We start from the raw sequence: 15467 nt of genomic DNA, 5'->3' as shown, positions 1-15467 counted from the left end.
AATCTAGCAGAAAAAGGCATAATGAGATTCAGTGGTTAAAGGTGAAGCTGGACAAATTCAGACAAGGAATATGCCACACATTTTTAACAGTAAGAGTAGTTAACCACTGGAACAACTTGCCTTGGGATGTGGTAGGTTCAACAGTTGAAGTGTTTAAATGAAGACTATATATCTTTCTAAGAGCTATGCTAACGCTCAAACAGAATTTATCGATTTTATAAAGAAACTACTGGGTGAAGTCCTATGGCATGTGTTATGCAGGAAGTAAACTAGATGATCATAATGGACCCTTCTGACCTTAAAACAAAATAAAAAGTCACCACACATAAAATTTTAAGTTTTAAGTGCATGAGCTGACACAAATATGAACATCTCCTTCAAAATTATCTACTACATAGGACTGCATTTCTTTTTCCTTCCCTTGTCTCTGTTTTGACCAACAAAATTAAAATGTTTTCCTCAAATTCAGGTTTACACAAAGCACTCTTAGAAAGAGGACACTTAGCAAGTAGTTACTTAAGATCAAGCATCCTCACTGTGTGTCTTTTAAAGTATTCCCGTAGGTCTCCAATCATTGGCTCTTTAAAGAGCCATGTCACCAGAAAACATTTCACTAGCTGGGATAATGGCATGTGCTACATTTGTTCCTTTTTTTGGTGTCTTCCATTTTATTTTTACATCTTCTGTTTTATTGGAGTATCTAAACATTTTATGTTAGTCCACACTGTAAAATATCTAAATTTAGAAGAGACCAAGAAGTGAAACGAACAAAAGTATTGCAGAGGTGTGGGGAAGCTAACAGTGTCAGACAGCAATATGCTTGGCTCACTAAAGTTTGGTTTGGCCTCCACTTTCAAGATCCCAAAATTCATCTGAGTTTAATAAAGCATACATAAAATGCAACTCCACTAGCAGTAGCAAAAGTGTGACTGTAATCTGGACAGGGCAAAAGCATTACCATTGTGTTATCTCATTAGACAAGAAACAGTAAAAACACCCTTGCCTCATCTATATTAGCTGGAGCTGTACCAATGGTACATATCCCAAAAGAAGGTAGGGGCAGATAAATTTATGTTCCCTTGACTTCAGACTGAAAAGGTCAATCCAGTCAAGTGTGACCACTGATACAAAAATAAGGAATAAATTAAAAAAATAAAATTAAAAAAATAAAAATCAGTCCCGACTCACAGCATAGTGCTGAAGTAATATACATCATACTGCACTCTTGTTAACTGATAAGTTAAGAGTGTTTCAGTTAATACACAAGCTATGGAAAGGATCATCATTCAATTTGAAGAGTACCACAAATAATTCTGGTTTTGTGGTTGCTCTCCTCTGTACAGATTAGAAAGTGGGGCACTTACATCACTCATTATGAGGAGACTGTTCTCTTATTACAAAAAGGCTGACCTGCAGCCTTTTTCAGACAAAAAGTTATGCAAATCACAAAGACTAGAGAGTTTCTAGACATAGTAAGTATTTATTTTCAGGTTACACTATTTATCGGTAGGAACAGCTCTCCAGTGAAAGAAACAATGGTGAACTCATTCTCCCAGCACTGTTCAGCAGTACGGCACATCAGGCATGTTTGACTTCCACAGCTGAGGAACAAAACTGCAGTTTACAGAGATTCAGAACCTTAATGTCCAAGTAGCCTCATAACTATTTTGTCCATGTTAAAAAGCAAATTACTTGTTCTTATGAAGTACCAAAATACACCTCTCAGTAAAATTTCATCTATTAATGCCAGACTGCCTCAGACTACTCAGTGATTTTAAAATGGCTCAGACATCAAGCCATATCAAAACCAAAAATAAGAAGAGCTGGCTATATTTTTTTCCCCATTCTCCCTCAAGCACCTCAACCTGAAATCTGGGCACCCAGGGCAAGAACGCACCAGTTCAAGGAAAAATGGGCTGTGGAGAGGAGCAGTATGAGTGTTAGGCAGAGGAACAAAGTGATAGCTGGGGGGGTAGGAGAGACAGGAAGATGTCACATGATCCTTGATTCACTCAACTTCTCGCTGAACGCATGCTGAGGGTAAGAGAGCTCAGCTTCTTGAAAGCCACCTTCCGTTCCAACAGCAGTTCAGGCTTACAAGACAGATTATGCATCTGCTCTTATAACACAAACTCTCTTGAGAGAGCTCATGTCCTGGTGCTAGAGTGATCAATGACCCCCTACCTTACCCCAGCACCATACAGCCTTCTGGAGAGCAATGAAATAGGCTGGGGGAACAAACAAAAGAAAAGGGAGGGCAAAAATAAACAGAGTAAAAACAAGATGAGAAAAAAAGAGTAACAAAAGCAGAAGACAGGAGAGAGAGAGAGAGAGAGAAAAGACGTTAATTGAGGAAGGGTTATGCAGGAAGATTGTACTAGGTTAGTGGATGGGTGCAAAGTGGGGACACAAGCGCACACTGGCTATGGGTATGGCTACACTACGCAGCTTTTTGCACTATAGCCGTGCCACTAAAAGCCGCAAAGCGTAGCTGCGGTTTGTCGACAGGAGAGCTCTATCCTGACGACAAAAAACTTCCACTCCCCTGAACAACAGAAGGTTTGTCGACGAAGTACCAGTGTAGACAAAGCCTTAAAAGATTATGTACAGGCTTTTCCCTGGAGTGGAAAATAATGGTAAAACAGGTTTCTGTGGCTAACGTTCAGTGGTTATGGCAGGCTAGTGATATATACCATTTTCAGTGACAGAAAGGAATCTTACATCAATTAAATCTTTAATATTCACCCATGAAAGATGAAATAGATATTCAGCAGTAAAACACAGTTATATGTCACTGTGTATCCTCACTTTGACTTAGATGTGGTCTTTGGAAGCTGAGTTTTGAATTTCCTGATGTGAACCCGAACACACAATATCATCAAAATACTTGCAGACTGGTGAAGATTGTGTGGACATATTACTTCAGTATATTCATCAAAATATGAGGTCACTTCATCAAACATTGCCCATGTTTTCCCCATAAAAATATTAATCTTGTCTTATGGATAAAGTTTTGTTATAGACAAACTTGCTACAGACAAACTTTTTAGTCCATATGTGGAAGTTTTGTTTAAATATGTGAAGTATGTGATCACTGTAAACAAAACCAATATGACAACTTCCCCCACAACTAATTGCTTTATAATGACTCATCAAAATTAACTACATTTCTCTTTGGAATTCAGCCAAGTATCTTTTCCAGCAATTAATAAGACAACAGGCCAACATATAGGCTTCACTACACAATTCTCAGAGATTGCTCTAACTGCAGTGGGCGCAGTTTGTCATCTTCTGATCACTATAAGCAGAGTCATACACTGCTTTTAGAGGACTCAATTCAGACATAAAGATAAATAAATGTAATACAAAAAAACCTGAATTTGAGCAACAAGCAGAATAAAAGAAGTTAGTATTGGAGCGAACGCTCATTAAGATAAGAAGTTCCCCATAACTGTATTACTACACCAAAGATACTTAAAATATTGAAATTCTGATTATTTTTCAGTAGGTTTATTCTCCCATTTCTCTGAGCTCTAGCAAGGAAAATAAACTGATTCGTCAATTTTTTTTGTTTATAGATAGTTTCATTTTCTATTTTCATGCCCCTGCACAATCTCTGTCAAGATGTTGACAGTGCAGGAAACATTTATTTGTTAATAAAAGCTTCCCATTGGAATAGGTTTTCACAAGTTTTGTGGAAGTATTTTTTATTGATCTTCAATTTTTTAGGATTAAGTTCTTAAAGAGATTTGTGTCCAAGTTGGATGTAACAGTACCCCTTCAAAGCACAAAAGTTCATTTATTCACTTTATGATGTGTTAGAAGGTAGGTATCAATTTAGAGTCAATTAGTATCTAAACAAAAGGCCTTTTTAGCTTCATTATTTGAAGTATCATACACATGAAGTTTATATTTAAAGGGAAACAGCATTAAGACAGTATTCAGGTTGAGAAATCACAGGTTTTGGTAACTTCTAAGTATTACAATATTTACCTGAATGTAAAAATATACAGAATGTACAATGGGACCAAGTTATGGCACAGAATAAATACAGCAATAATTACTGTTTGGACTGAACAAAAACAAAAAAACAAAAACAATGGAAGTCACTACAAAACCACAGTGTGGACAAGTTAATAGTTCTTGCTGCACTAACTCTCCAAATTTCCTAACTTAAGCTCACGGTTTTGCATCACTAATACCACATAAACAATTTTTTTGGTTTTTTAGTTTCCTAAGTTTTAAGACAAAAGAACTAGCTTTGTTGAAGAATACAGTCATACATTTAAAAAAGAAACAGTGTATCTTAATACACATACACAAAAGAGATCAGTGTAACAAGGTCCTGGGTCACACACATTTAGGTGCTTGGGCCCTTTCAGAATAGGCTGAGAAATTTCGTTGCCAAGAAAGAAATAAGCCTATCAGTCATGAGACCAAAGAATCAGGCAACTGCCTTTGAGAAATATATAAGGACTAGTCTCAGCTCAGTTAGAGGGTAGATGAATTACTTCTGGGGGGAAATCCGCACCAACAAAATAAAAATTCTGCATATTTTATTTTTCAAAACAACAATATAATCAAGCCAGTATCAATTATTTTAGTAAATTATTTCAAAATACCTGTCAGCAAGTATATCTGTAACAATACAGACAACAAAAAAAGATTCAGGAAATGTTTTTTGACAAACAGATTCCTTACAAGGCATATTAATACAGAACTTTGAATAATAATTCATTTAAACTACAGTACAAACATGTTTCCCACACCTCTTTGCACTGCTTCTGAGACTTGGGGGAGTCACGGGTAACAAAGGAGCTGAGGGAGAGGGAAGTAATTACTGGGAAGGTGCCTGGGGTATGAACTTGGAGGGCTGTTGGGTGTCGGTGGGAGAAGTATGGAACAGGGGTTCGTTGTTCTTTTTAGGGGGGGAGGAGGGATTGTTAGGGAGCCTCCCCAATGCAGACCCTAGCCATTCTCATTCAGTCAGGCACATCTGCCCCCATCCCCATGTCTCTGCACCCCCACTCCCATTTAGCCCCTGCCCCTGTCATCCCCCTCACTAGCCATTCTGAACCCCAGTTTGTGACCACCACCACCACCACCACCCCCAGCAGCCCCATGCTGTCCATTCCCCCACATCCCATGCATCCTGACCTAGCCCCACGAGCAGGGTTCTTTGAGGAATACAGCCTGTTCTCTTCCCTATCCCCAGCTGGGCTGCTCCTGCTTGGGAGCAGCTTCTCACTGTCCTGGTGCCACAGAAGCCCCTGGTGGGCAAAAGGCATAACTGCAGCACTTCTTTACAGAATATTTTCTGCTAAGAAAAAAAATTCTGAGCAGCACATGAATTCTGCCCATGCGCAGTGGTGCAGAATTCCCCCAGTAGTAATGAATGTTCAGGTAAAACCCTTCATGAGGACTTGTAAGGAGATCAAAAAGGTATCAAAAGAATCTACCCAGGGGAAGGGTGTTTCCACTCTCCCATGTGCTAAATGCTGTAAAAACCTCACTTAGTGATTGTGTTTTTTGTTACTTTGATCCTATTTTTGAATCTTCTTCAAGTTAGTACAGCCAGTCCTTAGAAAAAGAGGTTTGGACGGAACTGTAGTTTGGGCTTTATTATACCTTCCCCAACTGATGTATCTGTCAGCTTACAGTCAGCTTTAAATATATGTAATTTAAACACTAAGCCTGTTTTCTTCAACTCTGAAGTATTTACTTCAACCAACTAGGAAGCTGTCACTTCTCCCATTACAGTTATGTGACCATTAAGACATCTCCTGTAACATACAGGAAAAGGATTCCCATAATTTAAGAGTGGCTGTATTGATTGTTAAAAATCTTCCAATATAAGATTCACCTTTGCTCCAAGGTCAAGCAAATAAATTTCAACCCAGAAGCAACTTTTCTGAGGAAGTTAAAAGCCAGTGAGTGAAGTTAGAATGGAAACTGTATCCTACAGTTCTGTTTCATGCAGTTATGCAGCTTCATAAACAGACGCATAATTGTGTGCCTAAATTTAAGATTCTTTCAAAAAAAGAGAAACTATACCTTAAAACCATAAAATAACCTTCAAAATGTAAGCTGACAAATGCAGTGGCATCTGCACATGTCTGCGGGCACAGTGAACAGATCTGGAAAAGAAACAAATAAAAATTACTCCTATTCACCTCAGTAGAGCAGTATTATTAACTAGCATTTGTATTGAAGTACCACTCTGAGGCACCGCTCAGGATCATTGTGCTAGGGATTGTACAACCACAAACAGTAACAATCACTATCCTCAAAAGGCTTATGAATCCAAAGAGACTAGATGCAACGAGTGTATTTTGTTTTAAAATGGAAGGACTGGGGGATGAGGTGAAGGTAACAAATGCAAGATCAGTTACACAGGTTACGTACTGTACAGTTTAGATATCAAAAATTATAGTTATTTCCCTGCTAAAATTTTCACCCCCCCAAAAAAACACCCATCAAAAAAACCGTGAAGTATCATCTCCTTTTTTATTGCATGTATGAGAAATTGTTGTGGACTGCAGTAAGAAGTTGTTCATTACAAAATAAAACCCACATTCCCACCTAGTTAAAGGTAGGAAGAAACAAAGATTTCTTTACCTCCCAGAATCAGAGTCCAAGCTGCCTCCTCACTGCCGAAAGCCAGGACTGATTCCTCAGTTTCCCAGGCACCCTACATCAGAAACCAGCTGTCAACCACTACTAACTGCTCCCTCTTCCCCACCTCAAGAGGTTCTATAATTATGGCCTGTCACGGACTATGAAATCTGGTCTTGTGTGCTTTTACCCTATCCTATAGATTTCACTGGGGAGACAAACGTTCCTCAAATTGGGTGTCCTGACCCGAAAAGGAGTTGCCGGGGGGTGGGGGAGGAGGGGTCACAATGTTATTGGGAGGGAGGGGGGTCATGGTATTGCCACCCTTACTTCCGTGCTGCCTTCAGAGCTGGGCGGCCTGACAGTGGCGGCTGCTGACTGAGGGCCCAGCTCTGAATGGAGCAGTGCAGAAGTAAAGGATGGCCTGGTATAGTATTGTCACTCTACTTCTGCGCTGCTGCTGCTGGCAGCGGCTCTGCCTTCAGAGCTGGGCTCCCAGACAGCAGCTGCCGCTCTCCAGCTGCTCAGCTCTGAAGGCAGCTCCGCCGTCAGCAGCAGCGCAGAAGTAAGGTTGGCAGTATCGCAACCTCACCTACAATAACCTTGCGACCCCCCCACAACCCCTTTTTGGGTCAGGAACCCTACAATTACAACACCGTGAAATTTCAGATTTAAGTAGCTGAAATCATAAAATTTATGATTTTTTAAATCCTATGATCATGAAACTGACCAAAATGGACCATGAATGTGGTACGGCTCTATCTATAATGCATGCATTGCAACTGAAAATCTGCAAAACATTATAAAGTGCAGATGGAGTAAAAAACTGGGTTTAATATCAAACTAAACAAAGGACAGTGTACTGAATTGGGGGGCAGGAAAACATATCACTATACAATCCACCTAAGATATAAGAACCTTGACAGAAGTATTTCCTGACAGTAAATGCTATAATACATGGAAGTGCTGTTTATAGATATACTCTTTATGTTCAGATCATCCATGATATAAATTGGTTCTCAATAATCAAATTAGAATTAAGAGAGCCTACGATGTACATATTCCTATACTGCAGAGTTCAAGGTCACTGATCTACAAACACCAAGGTGCACCAGCAAGGCTCTCTGTTGTGGGTGTAAAGCTACAAGGCTAAGGGCACAGATACATTATGGGTGCTCTAGCAGCAGCTATGCTGCTGTAGCACCGATAGCAGAGATGCTTCCCATATCGCTGGAAGAGGTTTTTCAGTCAATGTAAGTAATCCAACCCCCCAAGAGACAGTGGCTAGGTCAACAGAAGACTTTTTCCATCAACTTAGCCATGTCTACAACAGGGCTAAGTCATCTTAACTATGGTACTCAGGGGTGTGAATTTTTCACACGTTGATTGACATGGCTAGGTCAATCTACATTTAAATGTGGACAAGGTCTAAATTAACATGTACCAAGTTACTGGAAAAGCATGTAATATACCGTTACCATGAGCTGACCAAGTAGTTACTTTAAATACTGGTAATTGAAGTTTCTTCTGCTCAGTCTTCAATCATCAGATTACATCAGTGAAGAGATTACTTCGCTGTCCAAAAGGTTATGCCTTTGTCACTCATAAAACTAAGCAAGGCTTAACACTGGTGGTACTCTCTCTCCAATAAGAGGCAAATATTTTTGTCCTGGATTTGAAAAAAAGTCTACTCTCCAGCAGCAAGAACTTTTTCCCCCAAGTTAAGAGGGGGCAAGAACAGAAAGGGCCCAAAACCACTGGTTTCTACATAACTAAGTCTTTAATTTTAAATAGCAGCATAGGTGCCTGCTTTTGAGGATCTGAGCCTAATTACCTTTGAGAATCTGAGCCTTAGTTCTGATTCCTTACAACTGCAAAGAAAATCTTATAGCATCAATATGATGCAGTGCTGTCTGTCTAAAAGATTTATAGGAAGACAGCTCCGGTGCTTCAGCAGTTGCATATACCTTTCTCAGTAAGCAGCAAAACAAAACAAGCATAGTCATTTTCATTGCTGCTGTTCACAACTGTCAATTTCACTCTACTGGTCATTAGAAAAGTCAAACAGCAGAGGCAGCCACAAGAGTTATTCATGGGTCTCACTCTGCCCCCAAAACCCCAGAGCTTCCTGGCTGTGGGTGTGGTTTATAGGAAAGAAGAAGCGATGGAGTAGCAGAGGCCATCTTACAGCCTCTCAGCTGAGGGTGGCTTCCTCCTTTGCCCTTCCATCAGCCTTTTCTAGGTTCTTCCTTCTCCCTTCTACACGCAGGAATTTCTGGGGTTTTGAGGGCAGAGTGAGACCACATCCTCTTTAAACAGCTGGAGGTGAGCAAAAATGGCTTCAACCTAATATTAATTAGCCAAAGACTGCTACAAGAGATGACTTAACCAAGCAGGATACAAAGACAGTTCTTAAGTAGGAATCCTACAGCATGGCCCCCTCCCCCAACCTATGTGGAAGTGGGGCTCTGGGTTGTATACCAGGCCTAATTTTGTCCTTGGCCTCTCATAACGCCAACTCCTAATCTTCCAATACTATTTATGCTGTAAGGTACACACACACCATATCTGTTAAAAATAATCAGACTAGAAATGTGTTAGAATGGACTAAAACATAAAAACTTTATTGGTTTAACATGAGTAAATCTGTGCACAGAATGCAGAAAATAAATTTAGTACTACTCAATAAAGAACCTGTTCAGCTTGACATTTAGAAAAGCAAACACTCTGCACATCCCCCACACCTCATCTCACTGACTGCCTGCAACTGCACAATTGCAAAGCCTCTAATTTTTTATTTCCTGTAAACATAGGAGCCATGCAAATATACCTTTTAATGAGTTCCAGCTACAGCTCTCCCTGTCAGCACTCCTGACAGAGACTACTTGCAGAAATCTTCATTAATTACTTATCAGAAAACATTAAACAGAAAGCCAAAAATTCAACAGTAAGTTCTTTGGGGTAAGGAACATCATCTTTTATGTTTGTACAGCATCTAGTACTTTGTGGGTACTTCCAGAAAACTACTGCAACACTTAACCTGTATAAAAACTGCATTTTACAGAAAACAATGATTCATTCTTGCTACCTTAAGACAACGGCTCCCTTCCCCTTGTCTCCTTTCATGATACCTAGCTCATTTATTTTTAAATCTTCTCTCCCTCTGAAGCAGAGATAGTCATTACATTAAAATAATGACAAATCATACTACGTGAAGGCTATTATGGTTCATACAGCAAGTCCACTCGCACAGCGAAGCAACACGTCAGCATATATTTTACAAATACAGTTATATCTACTTTCTTTATCAAGACTCTTCCCTGTTCAAAAGCAGGAGAGCATGAGGCCTGAATTAGAGAGCTCTTGTGACTTATAGCCTAAAGTGACAGCCACATACACTGCATGAGATAGAAAGATATCACAGTTGGGGAAACAGAGAAAAAAAGTGAAAGGAAAAAAAGTCAGAGATCAAGCTCATAATCTCTTTTCAAGCCCTGTCTAATGTATTCAGAGTACTGAACACTTAAGTATCATCTCACCCAAGAATCAGTAATCACAAGTTTTTATCAAGAATTAAGACTTTTTAGAAGTGCTGTTCCCCAGAATATACAGTACAGAAGTTCTGGGAGGCATTTCTGTTGTAGTAAATGGTTTTTGTATATATGTTTATATCTGGTGCATGCACCATCATGAAACACACAATTGGTCAGCTGTATTTGTGACCCTTAGTTTAAAACTGAGAGTAGGGAGGGGACCTGTATGCTTCTATCATTAATTGCAGCTAATTTTTAGACATGGGGAAAAGGTTTCTTGCAGAGAGCATCTGAATGCTAAGATATGTAAATCCTGCATAATGTGGCTTGCTCTTAATAACATTTTAATAACACAAAGAATGGTTCAAAACATTAGTATCTTCACTTCCCTGGACTCACATCCTAAAGAAATGGTGTCTAAAATAGCTACAACATGGTTAGGTGTACATTAGTCAAACTGGCTGCACTTTATGCCAGACTTTCAGCCTGATCCATCTCCCCCACTGAAGTCAACCGGAGTTGGACCATGTCTTTAAAGTATGTAAATTAACTAGCACAACAGACACAGAGAACATTACATGCAAAAGACGATTTAAAAATCCTGTTACTCTACTTTCACTCTCTTGATTCTAGGGATTTAATAGTTTCAACAACTCCAAGAGTCAAAGAGCCTTCCAGAGCAGACAAAACCTGAATTTATAATTTGTTAAAAACAAGCAAGATTAAAAAAATATATACACTGGGCCTTCATTATATAAGAAGAGGCAAGAAGAGCACAAACCCAACTTTTTCTCTTCTGCAGTTAACCTTCACAAAAAAGAGAAAAGGATTTTAGGTTTTATACAGTGTTTGCCTTAACTTTTTTTTTTAAAAGTTCTTAGTCTCAGAGTTGCTAAAAAAGTGAAAGGATCCTTGACAAATAAATAGTATGGGCTGGGAAAATGTTTCCTTGGACACTCTTTGAAAGTGAGAAGACAGAAAAGCTTTTAAACACAACAAGAAATTTTCAGATCTTTGGTTCCCAATTTAAGATAGTCCCCCTGCAACCCGTGGTTAAAAGCAGGAAAAACACTCAATTCGTTGCTGTCATTTGTATCTAGCTGTCTAAGCACCGGTTCCCTTTATTCACAGCTCTTAGTTAGCTTTTCTTTACTCCAAAAGAAGGACTCTGTCACATCTTAAATACTTAAAGCAGTGATACTCAGACCTCAGTTGTTCAGGAGCCAAATTAGCAATCAACATTACCCAAAAGAGTCACAGTAGTGTGAATTCACTGTTTCATTTACTACTTTATTTTTAATTAATTAATTTTCTTGGTTATTCTAAGTATTATTATATCAACTACAACTGGTTAATAACATAGTACAGTAAAAGCTGGGTTATTCTGCATGTTAACCAGAAACCTCTAGAAACCGGCATTTCTGATATCCATTAAAAGTCTGGTTGGCAACGGCAGGCTCCCTACCTGGCGACATATCCCTGCTGCTCTTTGGCAGAGAAACAGCCACGGGGGCTCTGTGTGCTGCCCCCGCCCCAAGCGCTGGCTCCACAGCTCCCATTGGCCGGGAACCACAGCAAATGGGAGCTGCGGGGGCAGAGGCAGCGTGAAGAGCCACCTGACCTCCCCTCCATCTAGAAGCAGCAGGGACATGTCACCGCTTGCGGGGAGCCGCCCGAGGCGAGCACTGCCCAGATCCAGCACCCCGAAACCCTCCCATGCCCCCTCCCACACTCAAACTCCCTCCCACAGCCTGTGCCCTACGTTCCCCTCCCTCCATTGGTAAGTATAACTCTCAGTTAACCGGAATTTTGACTTACCAGCACCCTCCATTCCCCGAACATGCCAGATAAAGCTTTTACTGTAAAAGCATCCTGACTGGTTAATAATTAAATCACAGTGTTTAAATATTATGTGCTGCAAAGAGCCACTTGCAGCTCCCGAGCCCCAGTCTGAGTATCAATGACTTAAAGCCTAACAGCTCACAAGTTACCATAACCATAGATGGGAACAAGCATCCAGCACCCCTTTGCAACACCTCCCTTCTCCCCAGCTAGAAGCATTTTTAACAGGCAATGAACTAAGATGGACTAGAATCCTGCTTGTCAAGTGCTACTGTAGGTTTCAAAGACTAAAATTCTGCACAGAACATATCAGATAGGCATGTGGCAAACCAGTTTACAGCAGAGGCTAAAGAGTTTTTAAGAAAATTAGTACATGGCTGAAAGAACATTTCTAGGTGATTGCATTGGATTCAGAGAAGCTCCTAGAGTATTTTCGAAAGATATCACAAGTCAATGAAATGAAAGCGTGTTTGTTTTCGGTTTAAGCCCTGTGCTTAAGGAAGCAGGGCTATCAATTTCAGATTCCTGCCAGCTCACAAGAACTGAGTTGGCAAGGAGAGCAAAGGAATGGAACTAAATACATCCTCACCACAACATTTGTAGTGAGCAGACAACTGTCCAACTGCTGATGTTTTTAAGAACTGCTATAGCCCTTACTTCAAAGATCTGACAGATTTAAGGAGAATAAAAATGAGGTTAACATCAAAGTGAGTTTTACTTGGGAGCTAACCATACAAGTCAGGTTTTGCCAAGTGTTAATTTCCATTCTAATTTATCTCCAGGGATTAAAATAAAACATCTAAGGTTTCAGCCAAAAGAGCCCTCTCATGAAAATGAATGTTTTGAGATTTTTTTCTGTCCTCGGTTTGAACAGCTCTATGTTTTGCTTTAAATACACACATATAAGCAGATGGATTTCTAATAAAAAGTGATAGGTTCAACTCATTTAAGTTTTTTTTTAATCTACTTTTAGAGAACACAGGTTGGGGGGGGGGTATTTGTTTGTTTTTTGCAGCTTTCCTGGACACGGTGATTTATACAGATTGTTTTAAAACAAATATTATAGGGCTTCTGCATAGTGGACTGAGAATTAAAAGATTAACAGTATTTCATTAAACTACTAAGTATTAAACATACTTGTGAGTGTATCTAAAAGAGTCTTTCAAACAGACATTTCTAATAAATATATAGGAGGGTCAGTGGTGACATACAACAGTTTATAATCCTTGGGAAATTTAAGTTTTGTTCCCCTGGGGGAATTAAACAGTTAATCAGGAGACTCCCTTCCAATTTCTAAGAAAAGGAGATTACTGACAACGGAGAAAACTAGGTTTTTAAAACTGTATTCTGTATTTTTAAAAGGGCTTATTAGTATGTTATCTTGATTCCCAGTTTCAGCTTGAATATGCCTTGCTCATTAAGCTTCCAATGACGATGCATCCCGCATGACAATTCACGGCTCTTCATTTTCTCTAAATTTTGCAGAGCAAAATATTTTCTTAGTCTGATTAATACATCAGCAGATACGTTTACCTAAAACTGAATGAGGCACCACACTGAGTGCCAAGTGACAACCACCCATGATGATATCACGTGCAAAGTCACACAACCCTCAACTATTTTCCCCACGGGTCTAACCGCCTTCTACACACATTTCAAGAAGTAAAGTGCCCAGTTTTTAGTGATTTATCCACCCAAGCCCCCCTGCCAAAAGGGTAATTCCACAACCCCAGCGCCATCCCTCCCAATCCCAACAAGGTTACCCACCCAGTTGATTATGCTGACGTCCATCGCAGATCAAACACGGTTTGAAGTTGAGGTCGGCCAGTGCTAGCGCACGAGCAAGCGCCACACAAAGGCGCGGGGGGCGACCGGGGCGCAGGGACAGGCTGCAGAGACGCGAACGCCTCTCTCCCCGCAGCGCCGCGCCGGGCGCGACTCTGGCCGGGCTCTTGCGGCTGAGCGGCGAGGACTGCAGTTAACGAGGCGCCGCGTTGCCTCCCCCCGGACCCCTCAGCGACACGGGGTGGGGTGGGGGCGGCGCTGGCCAGGAGGGACCCCCGCAGTGCGGGCAGCGCCGGGCTCCGCCATGGCAGCCGAGGGGTCTGGAGCAGCAGCCCAGGGGCCGGCTCGCTCGCAGCCTGGCAGCGCCGGGGCGGATTCCAACGGTTGGGAGAAGCCCCAGCAGAGTCGCCGCCGCCTGGGCACCCCGGTACCACCCCAGTTAGTTCCCCGGGCGGGCAGCGCGTCCCAGACCGCGGCTCTCACCTCCCCAAGCGACACCCGGGAGCGCCCGGCCGTTACCCGCGTGTGACGAAAAGGCGCGCGCGGCCCTGGCCGGCTGTAGGGGGTCGTGCCCGGGACGCCTCCTGCCCTGCTCCTGGGCTCGGGCTCCTGTCCCCGGACCCCGCCGCGGCGCAGCGTCGCTGTTTGATCCCCTCAGCAGCCGCGCCGCCTTCGCCCTGGACCAGCCGGGCAGGGCCCACGCGCAGCCACGCCCCCTTCTGGTCACGTGACAGGGCCTGGCCGGACTCATTGGCACAGAGCCGGGGAGGGCGGGGTGCGGGTTTGACAGCTCCTCGCCCCTCTCCCAGCTCCCTGCAGATCCGTTAGCTCCGGTCCCCACCCCTGCCTGCGCTTCCCCAGGACAGCCTCGCACCCACCTCCACCCGGCTCCCCCGCTACAACCGGGCACGCACCCCTCGGCCGCCCACAGCCACAACACCCCCAGCTACAGCCCGGCGCACACCCTTCGGTCTCCCTCAACCGCCGCTACAGCCCGGCGCACACCCCTCGGGCTCCCTCAACCGCCGCTGCAGCCCGGCGCACGCCCCTCGGGCTCCCTCAACCGCCGCTGCAGCCCGGCCCATACCCCTCCGGCTCCCTCAACCGCCGCTACAGCCCGGCCCATACCCCTCGGGCTCCCTCAACCGCCGCTACAGCCCGGCGCACACCCCTCGGGCTCCCTCAACCGCCGCTGCAGCGCGGCGCACGCCCCTCGGGCTCCCTCAACCGCCGCTGCAGCCCGGCGCACGCCTCTCCGGCTCCCTCAACCGCCGCTGCAGCCCGGCGCACGCCTCTCCGGCTCCCTCAACCTCAGCTGCTGGCCAGTACACACCCCTCGGGCTCCCACAGCCACAACACCTCCAGCTACAGCCTGGCACACACCCCTCAGGCTCTCACAGCTCCACACCCACACACACCCAGCCGGGACCGGATTATGACATTCTGAGGCCCTAAACCAGGGTTTCTCAAACCAGGGTTTGTGAGGTTATTACATGGGGAGGTCAGGCGCTGTCAGCCTCCACCCCAAACCCCACTTTTCCTCCAGCATTTATAATGGTGTTAAATATATAAAAATGTGTGTTTAATTTATAGGGGGGGTTGCACTCAGAGGCTTCCTATGTGAAAGGTATCACCAGTACAAAAGTGTGAGAATCACTGCCCTAAACTACGTCAAGGATAAGAGGCCCCATA

General features: G+C 42.9%; 1 protein-coding gene across 7 annotated transcripts in view; it reads right to left on the bottom strand.

The window, feature by feature from the left end:
• Window positions 1-14532, bottom strand: part of OSBPL8 (oxysterol binding protein like 8) — a 190539-nt gene extending 176007 nt beyond the window's left edge. For 2 of the 7 annotated variants that reach the window (XM_037886186.2, XM_043547536.1), the window contains exons 1-2: window positions 14259-14476; window positions 6055-6137 (exon numbers count right to left, since the gene is read on the bottom strand). The gene's annotated coding sequence lies outside the window, so the exon portion shown is untranslated. Of the gene's footprint in view, window positions 1-6054; window positions 6138-13757 lie in introns of all 7 variants that reach the window. The other 5 variants (XM_037886196.2, XM_043547531.1, XM_037886202.2 and 2 more) reach the window with 4 other exon arrangements.
• Between the last annotated feature and the right edge of the window lie 935 nt (window positions 14533-15467).

Source organism: Chelonia mydas, chromosome 1 (assembly GCF_015237465.2).
Source record: "Chelonia mydas isolate rCheMyd1 chromosome 1, rCheMyd1.pri.v2, whole genome shotgun sequence".
Lineage (NCBI taxonomy): Eukaryota > Metazoa > Chordata > Testudines > Cheloniidae > Chelonia > Chelonia mydas.
Note: the sequence above shows the minus strand (reverse complement) of the source record. Positions and strands in the feature narration are given on the sequence as shown.